The 23,410-nt window shown below is 39.4% G+C and overlaps 1 protein-coding gene across 14 annotated transcripts in view; it reads left to right on the top strand.

The window, feature by feature from the left end:
- LYPD6B (LY6/PLAUR domain containing 6B) overlaps positions 1–23,410 on the top strand; it is a 229,257-nt gene that overhangs the window by 109,114 nt on the left and 96,733 nt on the right. For 7 of the 14 annotated variants that reach the window (XM_081580517.1, XM_081580515.1, XM_081580523.1 and 4 more), the window contains one exon: positions 8,172–8,242. The exons of the other annotated variants lie outside the window; for them this stretch is intronic. The gene's annotated coding sequence lies outside the window, so the exon portion shown is untranslated. The remainder of the gene's footprint in view (positions 1–8,171; positions 8,243–23,410) is intronic. 14 annotated transcript variants of the gene reach the window in all.

The raw sequence follows: 23,410 nt of genomic DNA, 5'->3' as shown, positions 1-23,410 counted from the left end.
TTCAGCAATACGTGAACCGTGAAATTCCAGATGTTCAAGCTGGTTTTAGAAAAGGCAGAGGAACTAGAGATCAAATTGCCAATATCCGCTGGATCATCGAAAAAGCAAGAGAGTTCCAAAAAAACATCTATTTCTGCTTTATTAACTATGCCAAAGCTTTTGACTGTGTGGATCACAAGAAACTGTGGAAAATTCTGAAAGAGATGGGGATACCAGACCATCTGACCTGTGTCTTGAGAAACCTGTATGCAGGTCAGGAAGCAACAGTTAGAACTGGACATGGAACAACAGACTGGTTCCAAATAGGAAAAGGAGTCCGTCAAGGCTGTATATTGTCACCCTGCTTATTTAACTTATATGCAGAGTACATCATGAGAAACGCTGGGCTGGAAGAAACATAAGCTGGAATCAAGATTGCCAGGAGAAATCTCAATAACCTCAGATATGCAGATGACACCACCCTTATGGCAGAAAGTGAAGAAGAACTAAAGAGCCTCTTGATGAAAGTGAAAGAGGACAGTGAAAAAGTTGGCTTAAAGCTCAACGTTCAGAAAACTAAGATCATGGCATCTGGTCCCATCACTCCATGGGAAATAGATGGGCAAACAGTGGAAACAGTGTCAGACTTTAATTTTTGGGCTCCAAAATCACTGCAGATGGTGACTGCAGCCATGAAATTAAAAGACGCTTACTCCTTGGAAGGAAGGTTATGTCCAACCTAGATAGCATATTTAAAAGCAGAGACATTACTTTGCCAACAAAAGTCCGTCTAGTCAAGGCTGTGGTTTTTCCAGTGGTCATGTATGGATGTGAGAGTTGGATGGTGAATAAAGCTGAGTGCCGCAGAATTGATGCTTTTGAAATGTTGTGTTGGAGAAGACTCTTGAGAGTCCCTTGCACTGCAAGGAGATCCAATCAATCCATCCTAAAGGAGATCAGTCCTGGATGTTCATTGGAAGGACTGATGTTGAAGCTGAAACTCCAATACTTTGGCCACCTCATGCAAAGAGTTGACTCTTCGCATGGAAAAGACCCTAATGCTGGGAAGGATTAGGAGCAGGAGGAGAAGGGGACGACAGAGGATGAGATGGTTGGATGGCATCACTGATTCGATGGACATGGGTTTGGGTAAACTCGAGGAGTTGGTGATGGACAAGGAGGCCTGGGGTGCTGCAATTCATGGGGTCGCAAAGAGTCGGACACGACTTAGCGACAGAACTGAACTGAACTGAATATATATGTACAATCTGATATACATGTATTCAGATATTTATATTTTTTGGATTCTTTTCCATTATAGATTATTACAAGATATTGAATAAAGTTCCCCATGCTATACAGTAGGATCTTGTGGGTCTTACAAGATCCTAATTAATTAAAAGCTCCTAATTTATCCCTCCCTGCTCTTTCCCCTTTGGTAACAAGTTTGTTTTCTGTGTCTGTGAGTCTATTTGTGTTTTGTAAATAAGTTCATTTGTGTTTTTTTTTTAGATTCCACATATAAGTGATATGATATTTATCTTTCTCTGACTTCAGTTAGTATGATAATCTCTAAGTCCGTTCATGCTGCTACAAATGGCATTATTTTTTAATGGCTGAATAATATTCCATTGTGTGTGTTTGTATGTATATGTGTCTATGTATGGATATACACAGACATATCACATCTTCTTTATCCATTCATCTGTCAATGGATGCTTAGGTTGCTTCCATATCTGAACTATTGTAAATAGTGCCACTATGAACATTGTACCTTTTTGAATTAGCTTTCTCTAGATATATGCCCAGGAGTGGGATTGCTGGATCATATAGCAATGCTATTTTTAGATTTTTGAGGAACCTCCATATTGTTTTCCATAGTGGCTGTACCAGCTTATATTCCCACCAACAGTAGAGCAAGTTTCCCTTTTCTCCACACCCTCTCCAGCATTTATTATTTGCAGACTTTTTGATGATGATCATTCTGACTAATGGCAGCTGATACCTCAGTGTAGTTCTGATTTTCATTTCCCTGATAATTAGCAATGTTAAGCATCTTTTCATATGCCTATTGGCTATCTGTATGTCTTCTTTGGAAAAATGTCTATTTATATCTTTTGCCCATTTTTGATTGATTTTTTGGTTGTTATTGAGTTTTATGGGCTGTATATTTTGGATATTAACCCCCTTTTTTGGTAGCATCATCTGCAAATATTTTCTCCCATTCTGTAGGTTATCATTTTGTTAATGGTTTCTTTGCTGTGCAAATACTTATAAGTTTGTTTAGGTCTCATTTGTTTATTTTTGCTTTTATTTCTTTTGCCTTGGGAGTCTGACTATTAAAACATTGCTACAATTTATGTTAGAGAATGTTTCATCTACATTCTCTTCTAGGAGTATATGGTGTTATTTCTTAAGTATTTAAGCCAGTTTCAATTTATTTTTGTATGTGCTGTGAGAGAGTGCTCTAACTTCACTGATTTACATGTGACTGTCCAGCTTTCTTAACATCACTTGCTGAAGAGAGTTTCTTTGTTATATATTCTTGCCTCCTTTGTTGAAGATTAATTGACTGTAAGTGTGTGGGTTTATTTTTGGACTTTATTCTGTTTCATTAATCTGTATGTTTATTTTTGTGCCAATACCACACTGTTTTGATTACTGTAGCCTTGTAGTATTATCTGAAGGCCGGAAGGGTTATGACTCCAGCTCTATTCTTTTTCCCCAGGATTGCTTTGACAATTCTGAGTCTTTTGTGGTTCCATATAAAATTTAAGATTATTTATTCTAGGTCTGTGAAAAATGTCATGAGTAATTTGATAGGGATTGTATTAAATCTGTAGATTGCTTTCAATAGTATGGCCATTTTAGCAGTATTAATTCTACCAATACAAGAGCATGGTATATCTTTATATTTCTTTGAATCATCTTCAGTTTCTGTTATCAGTATTTTATAGTTCTCAGCACATAAGTCTTTCACCTCCTTGGTTGGGTTTATTCCTAGGTATTTTTAAATGTGATTTTAAAAAGGATTTTTTTTTTTTAACATTCTCATTCTGGTAATTCATTGTCATTGTAAAGGAGTGGAACAGATTTCTGAATGTTAATCTTGTATCCTACTTCCTTGATGAATTCATTTATCAGTTCTAGAAGTTTTTGTGTAAAGTCTTTAGGATTTTCTGTATATAGTATCATGTTATCTGCATATAATGACAATTTTACCTCTTCCCTTCCAGTTGGGGTATCTTTTATTTCTTTTTCTTATCTGATTGCTGTAGCTAGGACTCCCAGTTCTGCGCTGAATAGAAATGGTGAGAGTGGGCATCCTTGTCTTGTTCCAGATTTTAGTGAAGGGCTTTCAGCTTTTCACAGTTAAATATTATGTTGGCTGTGAATTTGTCATAAACAGCTTATATTATGTTGAGATATGTTCCCATTATACCCACTTTGGTAAGAGTTTTTATCATGAATGGATATTAAATTTTATTCAAATGCTTTCTCTGCATCTGTTGAGATGGTAATGTGATTTTTGTTTTTTCTTTTGTTGACATGGTATATCACATTGATTTGCATGTGTTGAGCCATCCTTGTGACCGTAGGATGAACCCAAGTTGAGTATGTCATATAATCTTTTTTTTTTAATGTGTTGTTGCATTTGGTCTCCTAATATTTTGTTGAGAATTTTTGGATCTATATTCATCGAAGAAGTTGGTCTCTCATTTTCTGTTTTTGGTAGTGTCTTTGTCTGGTTTTGGTATAAGGGTAATGGTGGCTTCATAGAATGACATTCAGAGTGTTCCCTTCTCTTCAGTCTTTTGGAAGATTTTGAGAAAGATAGGTGTAAATTCCTCTTTGTGCATTTGGTAGAATTCCTCAGTGAAGCCATCTGGTCCTGGACTTTCATTTGCAGGAAGTTGGTTTTTTTTTGGTACCTGGTTATTTAGTGATCTCTCTTGCAGATTAGGTTGTATGACATCTTTTGCCAGCATTCGGTAGGTATTCCATGAGAGTTGTTTAATATGTAGAGGTATTTTTGATGTATTTGTGGGGAGGAAGTGCACTCCATTTCTTATATTCTGTCATCTTGATCTCCCAGACAGATTATTTTTCTTTTTATACCTGCCTACACTTACCATGTGATAATTTTCTGGAATTGAATTACGTTTTTCCGGGTAGCTTGACAGAGATCTGGGTAACTGTGACAGTTAGGGATGTACCTTCAAATAGCATTTGAAATCTCCTGATAGATAAGTCTTAATTAGCAGAGCAAGTTGTTTGGTTCACCTTATAGATCCAAATCATGGACTTTAGAGATATTTTCTGAAACCAGATACCTTATCTTGGTTCTCATCATTGGTACCACTTCTCCCTTTCTGTTATTGATGAACAGCTGCTGTAATTATACGAGTCTCCCAGGGTAGAGAGTGGAGGATAGAAATGGCTTTTATTTGTTGTTAAGGCAGTTTTGGGACTTCCCTGGCAGTCCAGTGGTTAAGACTTCATCTTCCAATGCAGGAGGTACAGGCTGGATTCCTGGTTGGAGAGCTAAGATCCCACATGCTTTGTGGCCAAAAACCAAGACATAAAACAGATGCAATATTGTAACAAATTCAATGAAGACTTAAAAATGGTACACATAAAAAAAAAACCTTTTAAAAGAAATCAAGGCAGTCTTTAGTGTTCTTGTCTCATTGGGATAGAGACCATTGAAAGAAATGTGTAAGGTACTCAGTGTTTCAAATGAACAATGGTAAGAGAATCTTTGCATGCAAAACAGTTCCTAAATTTCGTCTTTTCAAAATGTCAGAATCTCAATTACAGAGACATGTGTACTAACAAAATAGCAAAAAGTTGTGTTATAGAAAGTTAAGGATCTGCTCATTGCTCAGATGCTATGGACATGCTGCATCACTTGAGTTTTTTTTTTTTTTTTTCTTGAGATGGCTTGACTTTTAATGTTGCCTAGTTTTCTAATGCCCTTGATTGTACTCCAGAAGAAAATCTGGTGAAAATTATATAGGCCACCTGCCTGAACTTCACAAATGAGAGGAAGGGAGAACTCACAGGGGAGAACCCTTTGCCTTTGAATAGCAAAGGGCATCTGGAATTTTGAGGTCTACTGCATGCTTTCAGCATATAGGGAATACCCTTCAAATACATGGAAGACTCTGCTAGTTATATACTGGGGACATGCAAGACAAGAACAACCCAAATCTGTATGTTTAGGAAGATTCTCCAAATTGATCTCTTCTAGACTTCTAAGGGACTTCCCCGGTGGCTCAGATGGTAAAGAATCCGCCTGCAATGCGGGGTACCTTTGATCCCTGGGTTGGGAAGATTCCCTGAAGGAGGGCATAGCAACCCACTCCAGTATTCTTGCCTGGGAAATCCACATGGACAGAGGCACCTGGCAGGCTACAGTCCATAGAGTTGCAAAGTCAGACACCACTTAGTGACTAAGCACAAGACTTCTAAGACACTAACAAAAAAAGAAAAATCTAAGAGTTACAGCATGTGAAACTACTTCAGAGCATGAATAATTTTCTGAACTAGAGAATATATAAAAAATAGCAAACAGGATGTTTTTTGGGAATGTGGCCTGAAAGAATTAGGACAAGTGGCAGGCCTGGGCTGACCTCTGCATGTACATCTACTCTATACATCTTTTAGGGAAACAACCTTCAGACTCTACCTGAACTGCTCCCTTTGAGATGGATGCAGTTAACTCCTTCATACAGAGCTATAAATCACTAATAAGTTCCAGGGGTTTTGCAAAGATGCAGATGACTAAAATCCATTTGCATCTTCCAGTCAAGGGAATGCAGCTCCAATATGTGAGAGCCTTTATATCTACTTGGCAGGGGAAGTTACCTTTTGAAGGAGGAATGGGGAGTATGAAGTGCTTTATAGAATCACAAGGCTTTTTCTGTGATGTTGACAGCTTCTGCAACTGTTGGTGCTCATGATGAAATAGATAAAGCTGGTAGATTCTATCCAGCTTTCTTTTCTTTCTGCTCTTCGTATCTTCAGAGCAGAGAACCTGTAGAATGCTTCTCTGCATACTTCATTTCTAACTCAATTCCTGATGCAAGCCAGGAGCTCTATAAATCTTGGCTGTTGAATGGATTGGATCTGGACCTGCCAGCAGGGCTAGGGTATCTGGGAAGGACAAAGAAAGAGACATTCAGACAGGTACCTGACTCAGAGGGCTAACATGCTGACCACAAAAAACATTGTCTCATTTTTGTCTCATATTTTTGCCATGGTCCAAGACATCACTTTGCAGACTAAGGTCCATGTAGTCAAAACTATGTTTTTTCCAGATGTTATGTACAGATGTGATAGTTGAACCATGAAGAAGGCTGAGGGCCAAAGAATTGATGCTTTCAAACCTTTGATGAGCTTCCCTTGTGGCTCAGCTGGTAAAGAATCTGCCTGTAATGTGGGAGACCTGGGTTTGATCCCTGGGTTGGGAAGATCCCATAGAGAAGAGAAAAGGCTACTCATTCCAGTATTCTGACCTGGAGAATTCCATGGACTGTACAGTCCATGGGGTCACAAAGAGTTGGACACAACTGAGCAACTTTCACTTTCACTTTTCAAACCTCTGGTGCTGGAGAAGACTCTTGAGAATCCCTTGGATAGAAAAGAGATCAAACCAGTCAATCCTAAAAGAAATCAACCCTGAATATTCATTGGAAGGATTGATGCTGAAGCTCCAATATTTTGGTCACCTGATATCAAGAGCCAACTCATTGGAAAAGACCATGATGCTGGGAAAGATTGAGAGCAGGAAGAGAAGGGGGCAACAGACGATGAGATGGTTGGGTGGCATCACCGGCTCAATGGACATGAGTTTGAGCAAACTCCAGGAGATAGTGAAGGACAGGGAAGCCAGGTGGGCTACAGTCCCTGGAGTCACCAAGAGTCAGACATGACTGAGAGACTGAACAACAACGGCAGTCCTTCTTGACATGGATTTTCCTGTTGTGAACAAAGTAGCTTTTTGTTCTGTTTTTTCCTTCCTGGACTTCTCCTCCTGCTCCATCAGAGGCCCTCACCTTTGATCCAGGAGCCTGGGTGCTGTAGGCCTTATGCTCAAATATAAGGAATGCACCCCTTCTTCTCTGTATTCCTTTGGAAGACCTATTGGACCAGGACCCCGAACAGCTGCTCTTCTCCCTCCACATTTTAAGACAAGCCTTATATTTTGTGCTTTGGGTTTCTCTAAGACACAGCCAGGACCTGCTCCATCTGTGAGTCTCCTGCTGAAGACTTCGTTTGTACCACTCTGCTGACCGGTCCTCCAGCCCCTCCTTCTGAAATGGCAGATTTCCTGATGTGTTGCATTTGTATTGTTCTAGGGGAGAAAAAACCATTAAATGCCTTTTTAAGGGGAGGAGAAGGAGGAAGAGCCAACTGTTTTAATTTGGACATCAGAGTGTTTTGGCCTCTGTCCTGTAGCCATTCCGTAATAAGTCTTTATTTAGGCAGACATCCATGGGGTGATTAATCAAGGAGGGATGAAAGTTAGTCATCCATCTTAGGTACCTGGCACGTTCTTTTTTATACCTGGAGGTAAAGTTCAAGATGCTTGCTCAAAAACCAAAGATTTCCACTTATGAAAAAGAGAGGGCGTCTTGGTCCCACTAAGTGATGTGTGCATATGTGTTCAGTTGTGTCTGATTCTTTGTGACCCGATGAACTACTGCAGCCCACCAGGCTTCTCTGTCCATGTGATTCTCCAGGAAAGAATATTGGAGTGGGTTGCCATGCCCTCCTCCAGGGGATCTTTCCCACCCAGTGATCAAACCCATGTCTCCTGTGTCTCCTGCATTGGCAGGTGGATTCTTTATCCACTGAGCCACCTGGTTATAGCAGGGCTGAATTAAGTGATTCTCTGGGATTGAAAAGAGGAGCATTGCCTGTGCTCTTTCCTGCTTCTGCCACTGCTGAAAATTTGCATCCACTCTGTCTACATTCTTTGGATATTTCTACCTGGGGACAAGAAGACACTGTCTGAAGTCTGGATCTTTCTTGTATCTGGTTTGTGGCTGGGAAATGTTATTGAACCTAAGGACCTCTTGAAGACTTGTCCCCTGCCAAAAGCCTCTTACTTACTATAAAAGCTTTTTATCCCAATTGTCTACAACATCAGTCATAATGATACCTTTCCATGTTCATTTGTTTAGATATGCCACACCGCTGCCTGCCTTTGGCAACCCTCCTGGACTAGGCTGCTTTTGTTAATCACATGGATGTTGTGAGTATTATGTTCACAAGTGGATGCAGAGAAGATATTTTGATTGAACTACAAATCCTTACTGTATGAGCTACTCGTGCTTAGCAAAAACTATATTAAACAGTGGTGATCTGGAGCTTCATTAATCTTGGGGATTATGCTGCTTGCACATCTGTTAAATACTGTGATTTCTATATCTTCCTGTAATCATATCGACTTTTTATGAAAGAACTTTTGATACTGAGCTGTGTCTTGTAATGTTTCAATGTAGAGGTGGTTGTTGATCTTAATTTGTGATCCTGAATTCATTTCATCTCAAGTACTTTTATGTTGTAGCTTCCTGAATGTTTTTAACAGGAATGCACTTCAAACAGCTCTCAGTCCTAATCTTGTACTTCTGTTCATTGAAGATAAGCAGCAATTTCTTTTTTTTTAAATTCAAATAGAGTTGATTTAAAATGTTGTTAGTTTCCAGTTTACAGCAAAGTAATTCAGTTTTATGTGTGTGTATATACATATACACACACATGCACATATATATACATATAGAGATATATGTGTGTGTGTCTGCTTTTTCATATTCTTTTCCATTATGATTTATTATACGATATTGAATATACTTCCTAGTGCTATACAGTAGGACCTTGTTGTTTATCTATTTTTATATATAGTAGTTTGTATCTGCTGATCCCAAACTCCCAATTTATCCCTCCTCCTTTCCCTTTTGGTAACCATAGTTTGTTTTCTATGTGAGTCTGTTTCTGTTTTGTAAATAAGTTCATTTGTGTCATATTTTAGATTCCACATATAAGTGATATCATACAATATTTGTCTTTCTCTTTATGACTTAATTCATTTAGCATGATAATCTCTAGGTCCCTCCCTTGCTGCAAATGGCATTATTTCATTCTTCTTTAGGGCTGGGTAATATTCCATTGTGTGTATGTGTGTGTGTGTACACATACATATTCTTTATCCATTCATCTATTGATGGACATTTATGTTGCTTCCCTGTCTGGGCTATTGTAAATAGTACTTCTATGGACATTAGGGTGCATGTAACTTTTTGAATTTGCATTTTCTCTGGATATAGCCCAGGACTGGGATTATTGGATCATATGGCAACTCTGTTTTTAGTTACATGAAGAATCTCTATACTGTTCTCCATAGCGGTTGCACCAATTTACATCTCCATGAACGGTGTAGGAGGGTTCTTTTTTTCCACACCCTCTCCAGCATTTATTATTTGTGGACTTTTTGATGATGGCCACTCTGACTGGTGATCCTTCATTGTGGTTTTGATTTGCATTTCTCTAATAAGTAGCAAAGTTGAACATCATTTCTTGTGTTGGCCATCTGTATGTCTTCTTTGGATAAAGGCCGTATTTAAGTCTTCTGCCCATTTTTTGATTGGGTTGTTTGTTTTTGTTATTGAGCTGTATGAGCTGTTCATATATTTTGGAAATTAAGCCTTTGTCAGTTGCCTCTTTTGCATATATTTTCCCCCAGTCCTTAGGCTGTCTTTTGTTAATGGTTTCCTTTGCTATGCAAAAGCTTATAAGTCTGATTAGGTCTCATTTATTTTTGCTTTTATTTCTATTGCCTTGGGAGACTGAACTAAGAAAACCTTGCTATGATTTATGTCAGAGAATGTTTTGCCTGTGTTTTCTTCTAGGAGTTTTATGGTATCATGTCCTGTATTTAAGTCTTCAAGCCATTCTGAATTTATCTTTGTGTATGGTGTGAGGGAGTGTTCTAACATCATTGTGGCAAGCAGCAATTTCTTATTTTATTTCTTATCAGTTATCAGCAGGTCTAAACAACTCTCTTAGTTGTGCTGCCAGGACTGAGAAAAGATAAGAGGAAGGGGGAAAAAAGACAGATTGACAGAGTATGAGATAAAGAAGGAAGGCAATAGAAGGAAGATAGCATAGTGGGAAGGTGATGTAGGCTGCTAATCATTTGAGGGCCGTCAGTGTCCTGCAATAATTTATAAGTTGAATCTTACCAAGGGTCTGTCTGCAGGCCCCCAAAGAAAATGTGGGTGTGGGCCATGTGTCTGGCCAGTGGCACTTCTCCCTAAGTTTGATGACCGAAGAATGGGAGAGTTGTCAGCGATGAGGGCAACAGAGATGGCTGAGGCTTAAGTCTGTCTCTTAAGTGACTTGAATAGTCTCACAGGAAATTGTCTAGAGTAAGACTGAGTGAGACACCCTGATGACCTCCATTTCAGACACGGCTCTTCTCTGGGTATGATAACTCAAACTCTTGTCTGTCCTGTTTTATTTGATTTTCTGCAGCATGGCTGATGGCTCATGATTCCATTTCTAGAAGAGGCAGCCTAACAGTATGGAAAGGACCTGTGATACACAGCTTTGCTCAGCCACATACTGTGTAATTTGGGGCATGTCACTTCCTCTCTTGGTCTCGGTTTCCTCATCTCTAAAGCACAAAGAAGAGACTAAAATGATACCCAGGAGTGCTATCACTCTAGTAGTCTCTAATTCTGTGTATTTTTCTGAGATGTTTTTCTCTTTGAAGGAACTATTTTCATCATCAATCCTTTTTGGCCATTCTTCGTGTTTTTCGCTCTTACTTATCCCCCAAAACTTTACTAGTTAGACTAGTAGGCTGCCTTTTCCAGGCTTAGCGAGACACCCCGAGTGCAGCAAATAAAAGCAACATTCTAGGTGGAGTCCAGGCGTCCTGGTACACACTTACACTCAAAAGGTTGATGTGGAAATGGACTCACCTTCCATGTGCCATGATTTGATTTCCTTCGGGGTAAGGGGAAAGAAACTTGGAAAAAGAGTGTAGGTTAAGGACGAGTAGACATGATTCCTTGTGTCCTTTCTCCAGGAAAGGAATCAGATGCTGTTCGAGTTTTTCCATTCATGGCTCCGGTGGCTCCAGTGGTCATGGGTAAAGCCTCATGTTTTGGCAGCCTCTTTTCCGCAGATGGAAACAAATTCATTGGCAGCTACACACCGAGAGGGAGAAAGGCTTCAACACTATTTTGGAGCTCCTTAGCAGGGAGAGTTACTGCTGAAGACGGGGACAGCTTATTTCCATCTTACAGATGTGCAGTTTGTTAAATGCGTTTGGCCCTGCCCCATTAAATTAGCCTTCCACTCTCGGTAGCTTGTTGAAAGAATTGCTAGGGCTCTGCTTCATTGCTCCTTGGCAGGCAGTTTAGTAGAGCACTTTGGTAGCAAACGTCAAGCCAGAGTACTGAGGCTTAGAGTTATGGCCTGCTTGAAGCCCCTTGGCTTCTGTGGACTGATGCTTTTATTTATTTATTTATTCTTAAATTTCTTTCTTCTTCTTCTTCTTCTTTTTTTTTTTTTTTTTACTGTGGTCTGTTCCCTTGTAGTGACAGAACCAAGAGCAACTCTGGATCAGACAGTTTACTACTTATTTAGTTGTATTTTATGACTCTCTTTTTGTCGGTTCCTAGGTCTCCTGTGATTTAAGTGACCTGCAGCCACTGATTTCTGTGCATATCTGGGTTACTTGCTTTTTAACTAAACTCAGTAAGGGGTTTACAGACTCATATTTGGGAAGGTGAACGTTTTGGCTGCAAAGATTCTGAAGTTCAAAGTAGCCTTTATACCCATGGTACTGTGGGGCTGTGTGGTCCATTTAACGAGGTTCATGAATGTTGTACAGTATCACTGTGTGTGTATGTTTGTTTTTTGGTTTTTTTTTAGTATCATTGTTAATCAGCGGTCTTAGTACACTCCCCCCACCTCTTTTGACTTAAGATATTGGAAAGGGAGTCAGTATAACCGTGTTTCATTTCAAAGATAGAACCAGACATTCTCTTTGATTTCTGTTCTCTTTGAGAAACACAGAACATTTTTGGGAACCATGAAGAGTGAGCAGGTTTCAAAGGCGTCAAAACTGCTAAGTCAAAATACATTGAATTGTTGATCTATACAGTATGGTTCTAGACGTGCTGCTGCAGGACTAACAGAACTTCTTGGAGCTTTTGTTTTAATACCTTTGGCTTTTTGTAGTGTGTTGTTCTTTGCTAGAGTAAAGGAGAAGAAGAGGTTGGGAAGTGTCCTTTCTACCTTCACTGTGCCTTGATTTTTAGTATTGAGCTGCAACAATGGAATGTGAATGAGCTAAACAAATTTTAAAAAACATCATTTATTTATTCAACAAATATTTATTGACGTGACTTGTTGGTGTCAGGAGTTGGAGGTATAGTAGTGAACTTTTCTAGGGCATATATTGTATTAAAGAAAGAGGGGAAACAAACAAGTGCGTTTCTGGTGATAAGTGCTATGCAAAAATAGAGAGAGAGAAAGAGAGAAAAGAAAGAAGAAAAAAGGAAACTTCCTTCCCTTGCTGCTTTGGATTTATAAGCTAGATATTATCATTTTTACCACAGGTTTATGAGGTGGTTGCTATTAAATGGGAGTCATGCATATGAAATATTTGTTATGGTATTTGTTGTTGTTGTTAAGTATTATCTATTACATGGTATTCTGACTTTTTACAAAGTCACAAAAAAGACTCCAACCCACTAAACCCTTTACTGCTTCTGAGGTATTTGTAGGCATGGAAACTATTCCTTTGGGGATGGGAATGCTACATAAATGTAGAATTGTTTTACTTCCCCTGCAGTTCTGATCACTAGAAGGTGTTCCCCTGCAATAAAAGCAGTTTACTTAGGGATAAGTTTGAATCAATGATAGAACTTGAAATGATGCCAGGCACCCCATTCTCTCAGTGAGTGACATGGCAGAGGGGAAGGTTGGTGGAGGAGGAGGCAAAGGAATGCACTGGTTTTGCATTAGCCAAATCTGGAAGTAAGCCAGAATCCATCTAGAAAGTGTAGAGTCCATCTGTGTTGTCAATCACCATCTACCAACCCAGAGCTACTGGATCAATACCTCTGGGGTTGGTGTGCTAAACAGTAGTGAAGAGGCAAGGCTGAGAATGTGCTTAGTAAGAAGATACCTTCATATTTTTAAACAAAGTTACTTTGGAATCATGGAAAATATTCATGGCAAGAATGAACTCTTCAAAGCAGATTACTCCTAATTAGGTCTGGTTTTCCTAGAGACCTTGGTAATATCCTATTGTAAGCTGTGATTTTATAAATTTTGAGAGTTCCTTTAGGTTAAAAGGATATTGTTTAGTAACTTTTATGGCAAGATTGAAGACAGGAGGAGAAGGAGGTGACAGATTGGATGGCATCACTGACTCAATGGACATGAGTTTGAGCAAACTCCAGGAGACAGTGAAGGACAGGGAAGCCTGGGGAGCTGCAGTCCATGTGGTTGGAAAGAGCTGGACATGACTTAGTGACTGAACAACAGCAACAAAGCTGTGTTTTTATAAAATTTGAGGGTTCCTTTAGGTTAAAAGGATATTGTTTAGTGACTTTTATTTGTATGTCTAAATATGCATATGTGTGATTAAGTAAGTATGTATTTTTTTCCAGTCTCTTTCTATGAAAGTTTAAAATTATTTTTAAAGAAAAAATTAGAAACATCAGAAATCAAATGGGAGATAATTTACCAAGAACCAGAGATGACATCTTATTGAATATTTCAGTTTTTGGGAGCACCTTCCTTGATTCTCCCTGTTCACCCCTCCATTTCCCCAGGCTGGATGAAGTGCCATTTCTATGAGTTCTCAGATTATCCTATGTATATCTCAGTTGCAGAAATGGTCCCTTCCTAATTCAGTATCTGCCCATGGCTTTCTGAAAAGCTGACTGTCCCCTTGAGCTCTGAATCATCAGGACTTTGCATGGTCCTTGACATGTAATAGGGGCTCCATGTATGTTTACTGAATAGATGAATGAATAAATGAGTTACTAAAATTTATATCTGGTTTGAACTTCTTGGTAACCAAAGTAAAAAGAAAAATAAATTGACTGCACAGTTCTCATAGGCATATAAAAGTAAACAGAGCATTACTTTTACAGTATTTTTTTTCTTGCTGCTAAGTTCCTTAAAGCATCTGATGAAACATGATATAAAGATAAGATAGTAAGTTTTGAGAAGTGTTTTCAATATTTAATGAGCTACTTGTGCTCTGGACTATATGAAAAAATTACTTTGGTAGAGCCTGGCAACCGGAGGCCAACTCCAGCACCTGGAGGACCTGGGTCTTCATTAGCCTTCTAGCAGATTACCTGCTAGAGCATCACTTTCCCAGATGGCAGGGGGTCCATGAGACAGCTTGTTTTATGCCACTGGACTTTATTTTCATGATTGGAACTATTTAACAGATACTCTGTTGAAAGATTTTATTGTGCTCACAGTCTCAGGCATTAAATGGAGTGTGTGAGTTAAGGGAAAACATCCAATAGAAAGCAAATGCTGAGGATGCTGTGGTCAGTTTAGGACTTCAGCATGCCTGTGGGTTTTTCAAATTCTGTAAGAAAGAAAAAAAATTTTTTTGCCCTTGCTAATGGGTAGGCTTTATGAGAAAAGGATTATTTTTTGGAAACAAAAGTGACTATCAGAATACAGGTGAGAATAAGCTAATAGATATCTGCTTAATTAAAAAATATTTTTAAACCAACTTCCTTTATGAAGAAGGAATAGTGTTAAGAAGTACAAAGATATAGTTGGTGAAGGAAAGAAGGTTTTTGTTTTTTTCTTCCTGTTATGTATGAGCTGAGACAGAGAGAGAGAGCGAGGACAATTAAAAATTCTTTGATTCAGCAACATAATTATTATTTGAATGTTTTTAAAGAATGTATTTTTTTTTAAGTTGGATAATCAATTAGTGGAGAAAGACATTGAGTGGTTGAGGGTTTTGAATCTCGAGACAGTCTGAAAAGAAAGGACAGGAAAAAGAAATTTATTGAGTATCTACATTCTTTCCAGGCAGCTCTAAAGAGTTTTTAGACATTTTTTTTTTCTTTTTGTCTAAACTCTTGTGGTAATTCTGTGAGTATGGATTCTAGATGTTAAATAAATTGAGACTGTAGTTAGTGTATACATCAAAGCCAGGACTGAAAGCCAGTTACGTATGTTCTAATGTTACGTATGTTCTAATTAACACCAGCCAGCTGGTGTTAATTTTTTATTTTAAACCTGTTCCAGTGGCTTCCTATTTGCATGGAAGGGACTCACAGGGGCTTCAGAGCTTTACAAAGGTTTCATTCAAGAGTGCATCTGGCATTACCTGTGTTACAGAAATGTCATACAGATATATGCATGTCTATACTTCAAGAATATGTAGAGTGTATTTGCAACCATTATGTCTAGAATATAAACTCAGCAAGACCAGAGATTTTTTGGTATATTTTTTGTGAGGTAACAAATTGCCCAGAACCCCATCAGTATAGCAGATGCTCAGTAAGTATTTGTGCATGCCTAGAATGAGAGTCATAGTTCTTTAAACAAGCCATGCTTTATTTCTATTAAACTGCTGGATGAAAGGAATAGATAGTTTAGATTTTGATATGAGGGCAATTTGACACAATGTATCAATGATATTATCTCTAATAGCATGTGAGATTATTATTTGTTTCACCTCAACCTGGCTGACAGGAGGAGTTTTCAGGCTTTTCCCTCTTAAATGCTCATTAAATTTCGAAGTTTGGTAGGCTTACTGCTTTCTCACAGTTTCTATTTATCTTTCTTAGAAGCTGGGACAATACAGTGTGACTTCTTTCCTTCTGTGTTGAGAGAGTATGTGTTGAGATGATACTACTCAATGAAATTAATTTGTTAAACCCAAATTATGTTCTTTTTCCTACTCTCTGCATTCCTGTTTGAATATATGGACTCTGTCTTGTCATTGGTGACTATGTGCCTAAAGAGAAAAAAATAAGTCTAGAATTGGTTGTATCTCATTAGCAAGTGCAATTGGACCACTTGGTGAGAAACCATGGATACATTTCTAAACAAGATTGACCGCTGTGGGCATGCTCTGTCATTTGGAACGTGGGGTCTCTTGTTCTGGCCCAGCCAGCAATGCAAATGCCTGAGAGCCCATAGTGTGTTCTTGTTGGCTGTTAAGGATGCACAGAAACAGCTACTGTCTGACCTTGATTGTTGCCCCATAAACAGGTGTGGGTGGGCTACAAATATGTTCTTATACGTATTTGTGTAACCAACAGATCTTTCAGTTACCAACCAGGATTCTTGTCTTCCTCGATCAATAGAAATTGATCAGAAGTAGGGCAGGAAATTCAGGCTAGGCCTTTGGGGCCCCTGCTGCAGCAGAGGGGAAGGAGAACAAACAGCAGGTTCCCTTGCCTGCTCACTCCCCCAGGGGGGCGAGCTGATTCCTTACAAGGGGTGAGGTGGGGAGGGAGTGTGCCCAGGTTTCGGGTCAGAGGGTTGGCATAGGTGGTCTGCCCACCCCTTTGGTGGTGGTGTATGCAGGGGGCGTGTGCAAGTACTCTGCTTTTGCTCCTGGCTCCTCAGAATTGGCAGTTTTATATCTTGTTGTCCACAATTCCCCCCACCTACCCATGCACACAGTTATTTTTAGTCTCTTGCAGTTTCTCTCTATTTTGTTGCTGGAGGAGATGTTTGTGCAGGAGCAAGCACCACAGCAAAGGGTCCCAGGTCTCATCTCCACCCAGCAAGGAACATAGAGGGCACTGGCTTGTTGCTGGCCTCTGCTTTGCATGGGTTTGAAGCAGAGGACTTTAAAGAACTCAGAAGCCTGTGCTCAACATTCTCCAAAATAATGCTCGCAGTCTGGATCTTCTGACGGGGTTAGTATTCTGTCTTATTCACACAAGAGAACTTTGTAAACAAGAATAGAGTTGACCCTTGAACAAGCTAGGTTTGAGTTGCATGGCTCCACTTGTAGGGGAACTTTTTTTCAATAGTAAGTAACACAATGCTACATGATCTCTTGTTGGTTGAATCCACAGTTGGTTGACTCTGTGGCTGTGGAATCACAGACACAGAGGACCAACCCTAAGTTACATGCGGATTTTTGACTGCACAGAGGGTTGTCACCCCTACCCCCTTTCTCCTCTTTTTCTTTTTACTGGGTATTTTATTTTTTATTTTAAATTCTTATTTATTTAATTTTGGCTATACTGGGTCTTTGTCGCTACACTTGGACTCTTCTCTAGTTGTGGCGAGCGGGGCTGCTCTCTAGCTGTGGTACATGGAGGTCTCATTGCAGTGGCTTCTCTACAGATCACTGGCTCTAGGTGTGGGAGCTTTGGTAGTTGCGGCTTGTGGGCCCTAGAGTGTGTAGGCTTCAGTAGTTATGGCACACAGGCTTAGTTGCCCTGTGACATGAGGGATCTTCCCAGACCAAGGATCGAATCTGTGTCCCCTGCATTGGCAGGCAAATTCTTAACCCCTGGACCACCAGGGAAGTCCTCCTTTTTCCTGTCTTTGCTTAGGCTACCAGGAAGTTCAGAACCATAGGTAAATTCTAATAACTCTTTCATTATGGCTTCAGCAGAAACGTGCATGGAGCTCCTATTCCATGTCAAGTACCGTGAAAGTGCCTGTGGGTTCAGGTTGCGGCTCATGAAGGAATAGTTTCTTGCCTTCTCGAGCCCCTTGCTTTGGATGCTTGCCCTGGAAGAGGAGAGCCCAGCTTTTCCCATGGAACATAACTGTCTCCATTAAACTTATTAGCACTAGAAAGGAGGTGGCTTATTTTGCTCTCAGGTGGAGACAAAGGCTGCTCTTGTTCTGGGTGAAGGACCTTCGGTGACTTGATTAGTGCACAGGCTGGCCTCTGCTGATTTTCAGATGGAGACCATCAGATATCATCTGCCGCCTCATTAGGCTGACACTGGTCCTGCCCCCTCTTGTAATAATGTCACCGGAGCACTTAATAATCTTGGTAAGTGCTATAAGCATGCACTGCGGAGGTAACCAGGGTCAGCAGCGACAGATGCTCAAAAATCACTTGTTTTTTCATCCCTGGCTCTTGTTAAAATATAACAAGGCAAGAGGTATAATAATCGCACAGATTTAAATATTGAAGGAGCAGTATTGTGGCCATATAGCTGTCTTTATGTCTGATTCAAACTTGCAGGTTTTCAAGATTGAGGGGACCATGAAATAAATTGGCTGATTGCCAGGGACTTACAGAAGAGTTCATTTGTTTCAGAGAAGGGAATGCAGAGAGGGGGCCCTTAAGTGTTGGAAGATATATAAGATGGGCAATATTTATGAACTCTTCTTTTCCAGTGAGAATGGGAGAAATAAGTCTTATGTTGATTCAAGGAGTAATTAGATTAGACTGTAAGAAGAACTTGCTGGCTAAAGATTGGAAAAGCCCATGGGTGGGGAGTGGACTAGGTTCCCACCTTTTTTTATACGTTTACGCATGTGTGTATATGGTCTTCCCTGGTGGCTCAGTGGTTAAAGAATCCGCCTGCCAATGCAGGAGATGCAGGTTTGATCAATAGGTCAGGAAGATCCTCTGGAGGAGGGCATGCAACCCACTCCAGTATTCTTGCCTGTGAAACCTCATGGACAGAGGAGCCTGGCAGGCTGCAGTCCGTGGGGTCGCAAAAGATGTAGACATGACTTAGCAACTAAACAACGACAATAATGTGTGAATATATATATGTATATATGTACTACTTTTTAGAGTAGTTATTTTATTTATTGGAATTGGATTCCAAAAACAGTTGGGCTGGTACTGGGCTGTGCACTAATTCACAAATGTGTATATAACCTGCCCTGAGAGGACCAGGGGATGTGGCAGGATTGGACAGGTCATTCTATATTTTGTGGGTTACAAGGATGCAGTGGGGAGGGCTGGGAACAATGGAGCATTTGTCTTGGTGCCACATAGCTGACACCATCTTCTCTCTGTGGGTCAGAGCTGGAAGACTAGAGCCATAGGTGAGCTTGTGACTCAGTACTTCCCAGGATGTGGTTGTTGTTTAGTCGCTAAGTTGTGTCTGACCCTTTGCGACCCTGTGGACTGCAGCACACCAGGTTTCCCTGTCCTTCACTATCACTTAGGACGTGGGGCTCCCTTAACCAAAAAGGGGGCGATGCCTTCAAAACAGAACAGTCTGGAAATGGCAAAGTGGAAAGACTACTTTCTGTCCCCATGATTCTCTGACACAGGTTAGCACCATTTTGCTGGTGAATGAAGCTGGGGGAAGGTAAGTTTGAGAAGTCCACTAGAGAGCTGAATTTGATGGGAGTCCTGGGTGTCCTGCCAGGGGACAGGCAGCTGGATGCTTGATCCTCAGGGACTTCATTAGATCTCATACACCTGCTGCTCCACAAGTGCTGAAGTCTCTCCCAGATGAAATAACTTTATCGAAGTTAACCTTGCTTTTAGAATACTTCTGTAGCATTGGGGTTTTATTCCTCATATTCTTTGAAAAGATTTTCCCTAACTTTTACAATTGGATGGCCAGGAAAATAAATGATTCTGAACCTGTAACATATTTGCTTGTTGAATTTAAACAAAATCCATCACCAAGGTTACAAGTTTTTTTTCCCTTCGTGAGTCTGTTCTTTCTCCAGAGAGAACTTCTCTCCATTTGCCCTTTCTTTGAACACTGTCTAGGTTAAAAGACTAGAAAAAGCTGCAGTCTTAAAAAATAAACTTATAATAGATGGGGTTTGGCCAGAAGATGAAGAAAACTATGCTATAGATTTCCTGCAAATTTAATTTATGTCATGTACATTTATTTAGTGCCTACTGTATACTTTTAGGGGCTGGTGAATAGCAGGAAACCTTGCCCTCAATGCTAGAAGGGGCTCACCTTCTAACATGGGAAGTAAACAAATATGCATGTTAGGTAGTGATAAGTGATGGGAAAAGTTAATAAGGGTAAGGGGATCTCAGCAAATCCATGGAGTAAGTCATGTGACTGCCTGGGAATGTGTTGCTGGAGTTGGTGGGAGTTGGGGAGGGTATGGGTGGGACCATCCCAGGAACCAAGAATAGCACCTGCCTTGAGGAAGGGCTGGAATTCCCCTGGTGTGTCCTTTGGGTGTAGGGAGGGAAGAGAGATCAGAAGGTAGCCAGGATTTATTAAGCTGGTTTGCCGTGAAAGGAAGTAGTCTTTCATTTGTTTGCACTGCTTTTGCCCTGTAGTTTTTAACTGAACACTTTCACGTGTACCAGTCAGGTAATGGACCTCTTGAAAACCTTGTTGAACATGTTTGCTGGTTTAATTGCACAGACATGTTAGACCTGATAGTTCATCATTAAAAGAATTTAAAGGGAATGTGCAAAAGAATTTGGAATATCTGCAGTTTATTAGGCTTCTCACTAGAGACTTCATTTTATTTAGATGCTGTATTTTAAATGAATGAATAAAGTGACTAGAGGCTTTTTGCCTGTTTATTATTTGAATAGTAATTCATAGAACATGGTAAAATGCAGATAATTTAGTTTAAGTCTTCCCTTTCTCCCAGTGCTTACAGAAGCAACCACTGCTAGCAGATTCTGTTAGCACGGTATTTTTCTAGAATGAAAATAAAGACCCTTTTCCTTATAAAAAATAAATGATCATGGCTATATACATGGTTTCACACCTTAAACATTTTAGAGCTCTTCAGTATCATAAACATGGCACTGTCTCATTCTTGTTCCTATTCAGTTACCTGAGAAGACCACAGTTTAATCCTTCCCACGTTGATGGACATTAAAGTTTTTGTATCTTTTGCTATAGCAATCAGTACTGTAATGAATGTCCTTGTACACTCTTCTCTTTGCACATGTGTAAGTGTATCTCTATAAAAAATTCCAGGAGTGGATTGGTGGGCAAGGAGGAAATGTGTATTTTAACTTTTGATAGATATTGCCAAATTATGACAATTAATACTCCCACCTTGGCCAGGAGTCCATGTTTTCTTACATCCTAAACAACACCTTTGTTACGCTTCTTTTGTGTTTGCAATATAGGCAAAAAATTCTGTGTATTGTAGTTTAATTTTTATTTCTCTTAGAACAAAGTTGAATTCAGAGATGAACAGTATTGTATTTTGGTCAAGGAAGGATTGTCTGTGTGACCATGATTCTTTGAAATATGTGGGGACTTCTTGGAAATCTAGTACCTGGTTAATTTTATAAATTGTCCCGTGTTTTAGCTAGAAAAAGAAAAAAGAATGTGAATTCTCTTTGTTGGGAGCAGGGTTTTGAACATATTTTTGGATTAATCTTGTCGGTTAAATTGTTCACATTTTCTGTCACTCTACTGGTGTTTTTCTCATCTGTTCTCCAATCACTTCTTTTAGAAGAGAATATCTCCCACTCTGGGTTTTTCCAATTATCCTTATAATCAGCTTTCCCTTGACATTTTTGTAGATGATTGTTGTTTAGGAACATTGCAGTTATTTCTTTCTGGTGCATTGCATGCATGAATTGCTCCTTTTTATCTCTGATATTAATATTGCTACACCAGCTTCTTCTCTTTTTAGGTGGTATCTGGTATATGTTTCATTTTCTGTGTTCTGTCTACATTTCTATCATTTTGTCCTGTCCTAGAAATGTCATTTGAAAACTGCATAGATGAATCAGATTTGTAAACCCATTCAGCATTTTGTATTCTAATAAATGAATTTCATATATTCATACTTTTTGAATTACTGGTGCATTTGAATTTATTTCTGCTATGTTATTCTGCATTATATAAAAACTTTTTTTCTATTAGGAATAGCTCCTGTTGTCTGTTGAATTAATCAAGTTTTCTGTTATTCTTTTTTCCCCTCTCCCTAATTGGAAGCTGAGTTAGTTTTCTAAGGCTGCTGGAACAAAATGTCACCTTCTGGGTGGCTCAAAACCACAGAAATTTATTCTCACAGCTCTGGAGGCTAGGAGTCTGAAATCAAGATGTCTTCAGGGCCATGACCCTTGGAAACCTGTAGGGGAATTCTTCCTTGCGTTGTCTCAGTGTCTGGCGGTTGCTGACAATGTATTTAGTATTTCTTGGTTGGCACCTGCATCACTCCAAACCCTGGCATCCTGATCACATGATCTCCCAAGGGTCTCTGCAGGGTTTCTGCTCTTACCTTTATTATTTCCTTCTGTCTGCTTGCTTTAGGTTTATATTGCTCTACTTTTTCTAGATTCTTGGTATGAGAGCTAGAGTATTGCTTTGAGACATTGCTTTTTTAATGTTTTCATTTAGTGCTATACATTTCCCTCTCAGCACTACTTTAACTGTGTTTGACATATTTTGACCTATTGTATTTTCATTTTCATTCAGTTTAACAAACTTTAAAATTCCCTTTAAGACTTTGACACATTTAGAAGTGTCATTTGGAGTTTTACCTGTTACCCTTCCATTACTGATTTCTGATTTGATTCATTGTGGTTGGAAAATATGCTCTGGCTGATACCTATTCTTATAAATTTGTGGAGGTTTGTTTCATGGTCCGTGATGCCTCTTTTGGACAGAGTTCCATGGGCATTTGGAAAGAAGGTGTTTCTGCTGTTTTGGGGTGGAGTGTTGTATAAATGTCTATTACTTTCTGTTGGTTGATGGTATTTTTGTCTTATATTTTTCTATATCCTTGCTGATATTCTGCCTTGTTGTTCTATTAATTGTTGAGAGAAGGCAATGGATTTTTTAAAGTCTTTCTCCTCAGAATGCATTCTTCCTCTCTGAAGACCAAAATATTTTCTGAGTTCATAAGAAGCATGAATTACTGATTGATCCATCAATAGACCATGGTGGTTATGTGACCCCACTGTCCCCTCCTTATATCTTTAACTCTTTTTTAAATAAATGTATTTTATTTATGTTTTAAATTTAAATTTTTATTAAAATATAGTTGACTCATAATATGGTATCAGTTTTATGGATACTGCAAAGTGATTCAATTATATATATGTTATTTTATATATAAATAATATTTTACACTGTATGTTATTACAAAATATTAAGTATAGTTCCCTGTGCTATACAGTAAATCGTTGTTGCATATCTATTTTATGTATGGTAGTTTTATATGTTAATCCCATTGCTGCTAAGTCACGTCCGACTCTGCACGACCCCATAGACGGCAGCCCACCAGGCTCCCCTGTCCCTGGGATTCTCCAGGCAAGAACACTGGAGTGGGTTGCCATTTCCTTCTCCAATGCATGAAAGTGAAAAGTGAAAGTGAAGTTGCTCAGTCATGTCCGACTCCTCGTGACCCCACGGACTGTAGCCCACCAGGCTCCTCCGTCCATGGGGTTTTCCAGGCAACAGTACTGGAGTGGTCGCCAGAGCCTTCTCCCATTACTTCTATTTTATTCTTCTCT

Source organism: Giraffa tippelskirchi, chromosome 3, assembly GCF_054371585.1.
Source record: "Giraffa tippelskirchi isolate mGirTip1 chromosome 3, T2T-mGirTip1v1.2.pri, whole genome shotgun sequence".
Taxonomy (NCBI): domain Eukaryota; kingdom Metazoa; phylum Chordata; class Mammalia; order Artiodactyla; family Giraffidae; genus Giraffa; species Giraffa tippelskirchi.
This window is presented reverse-complemented; position numbering and strand designations above follow the sequence as displayed.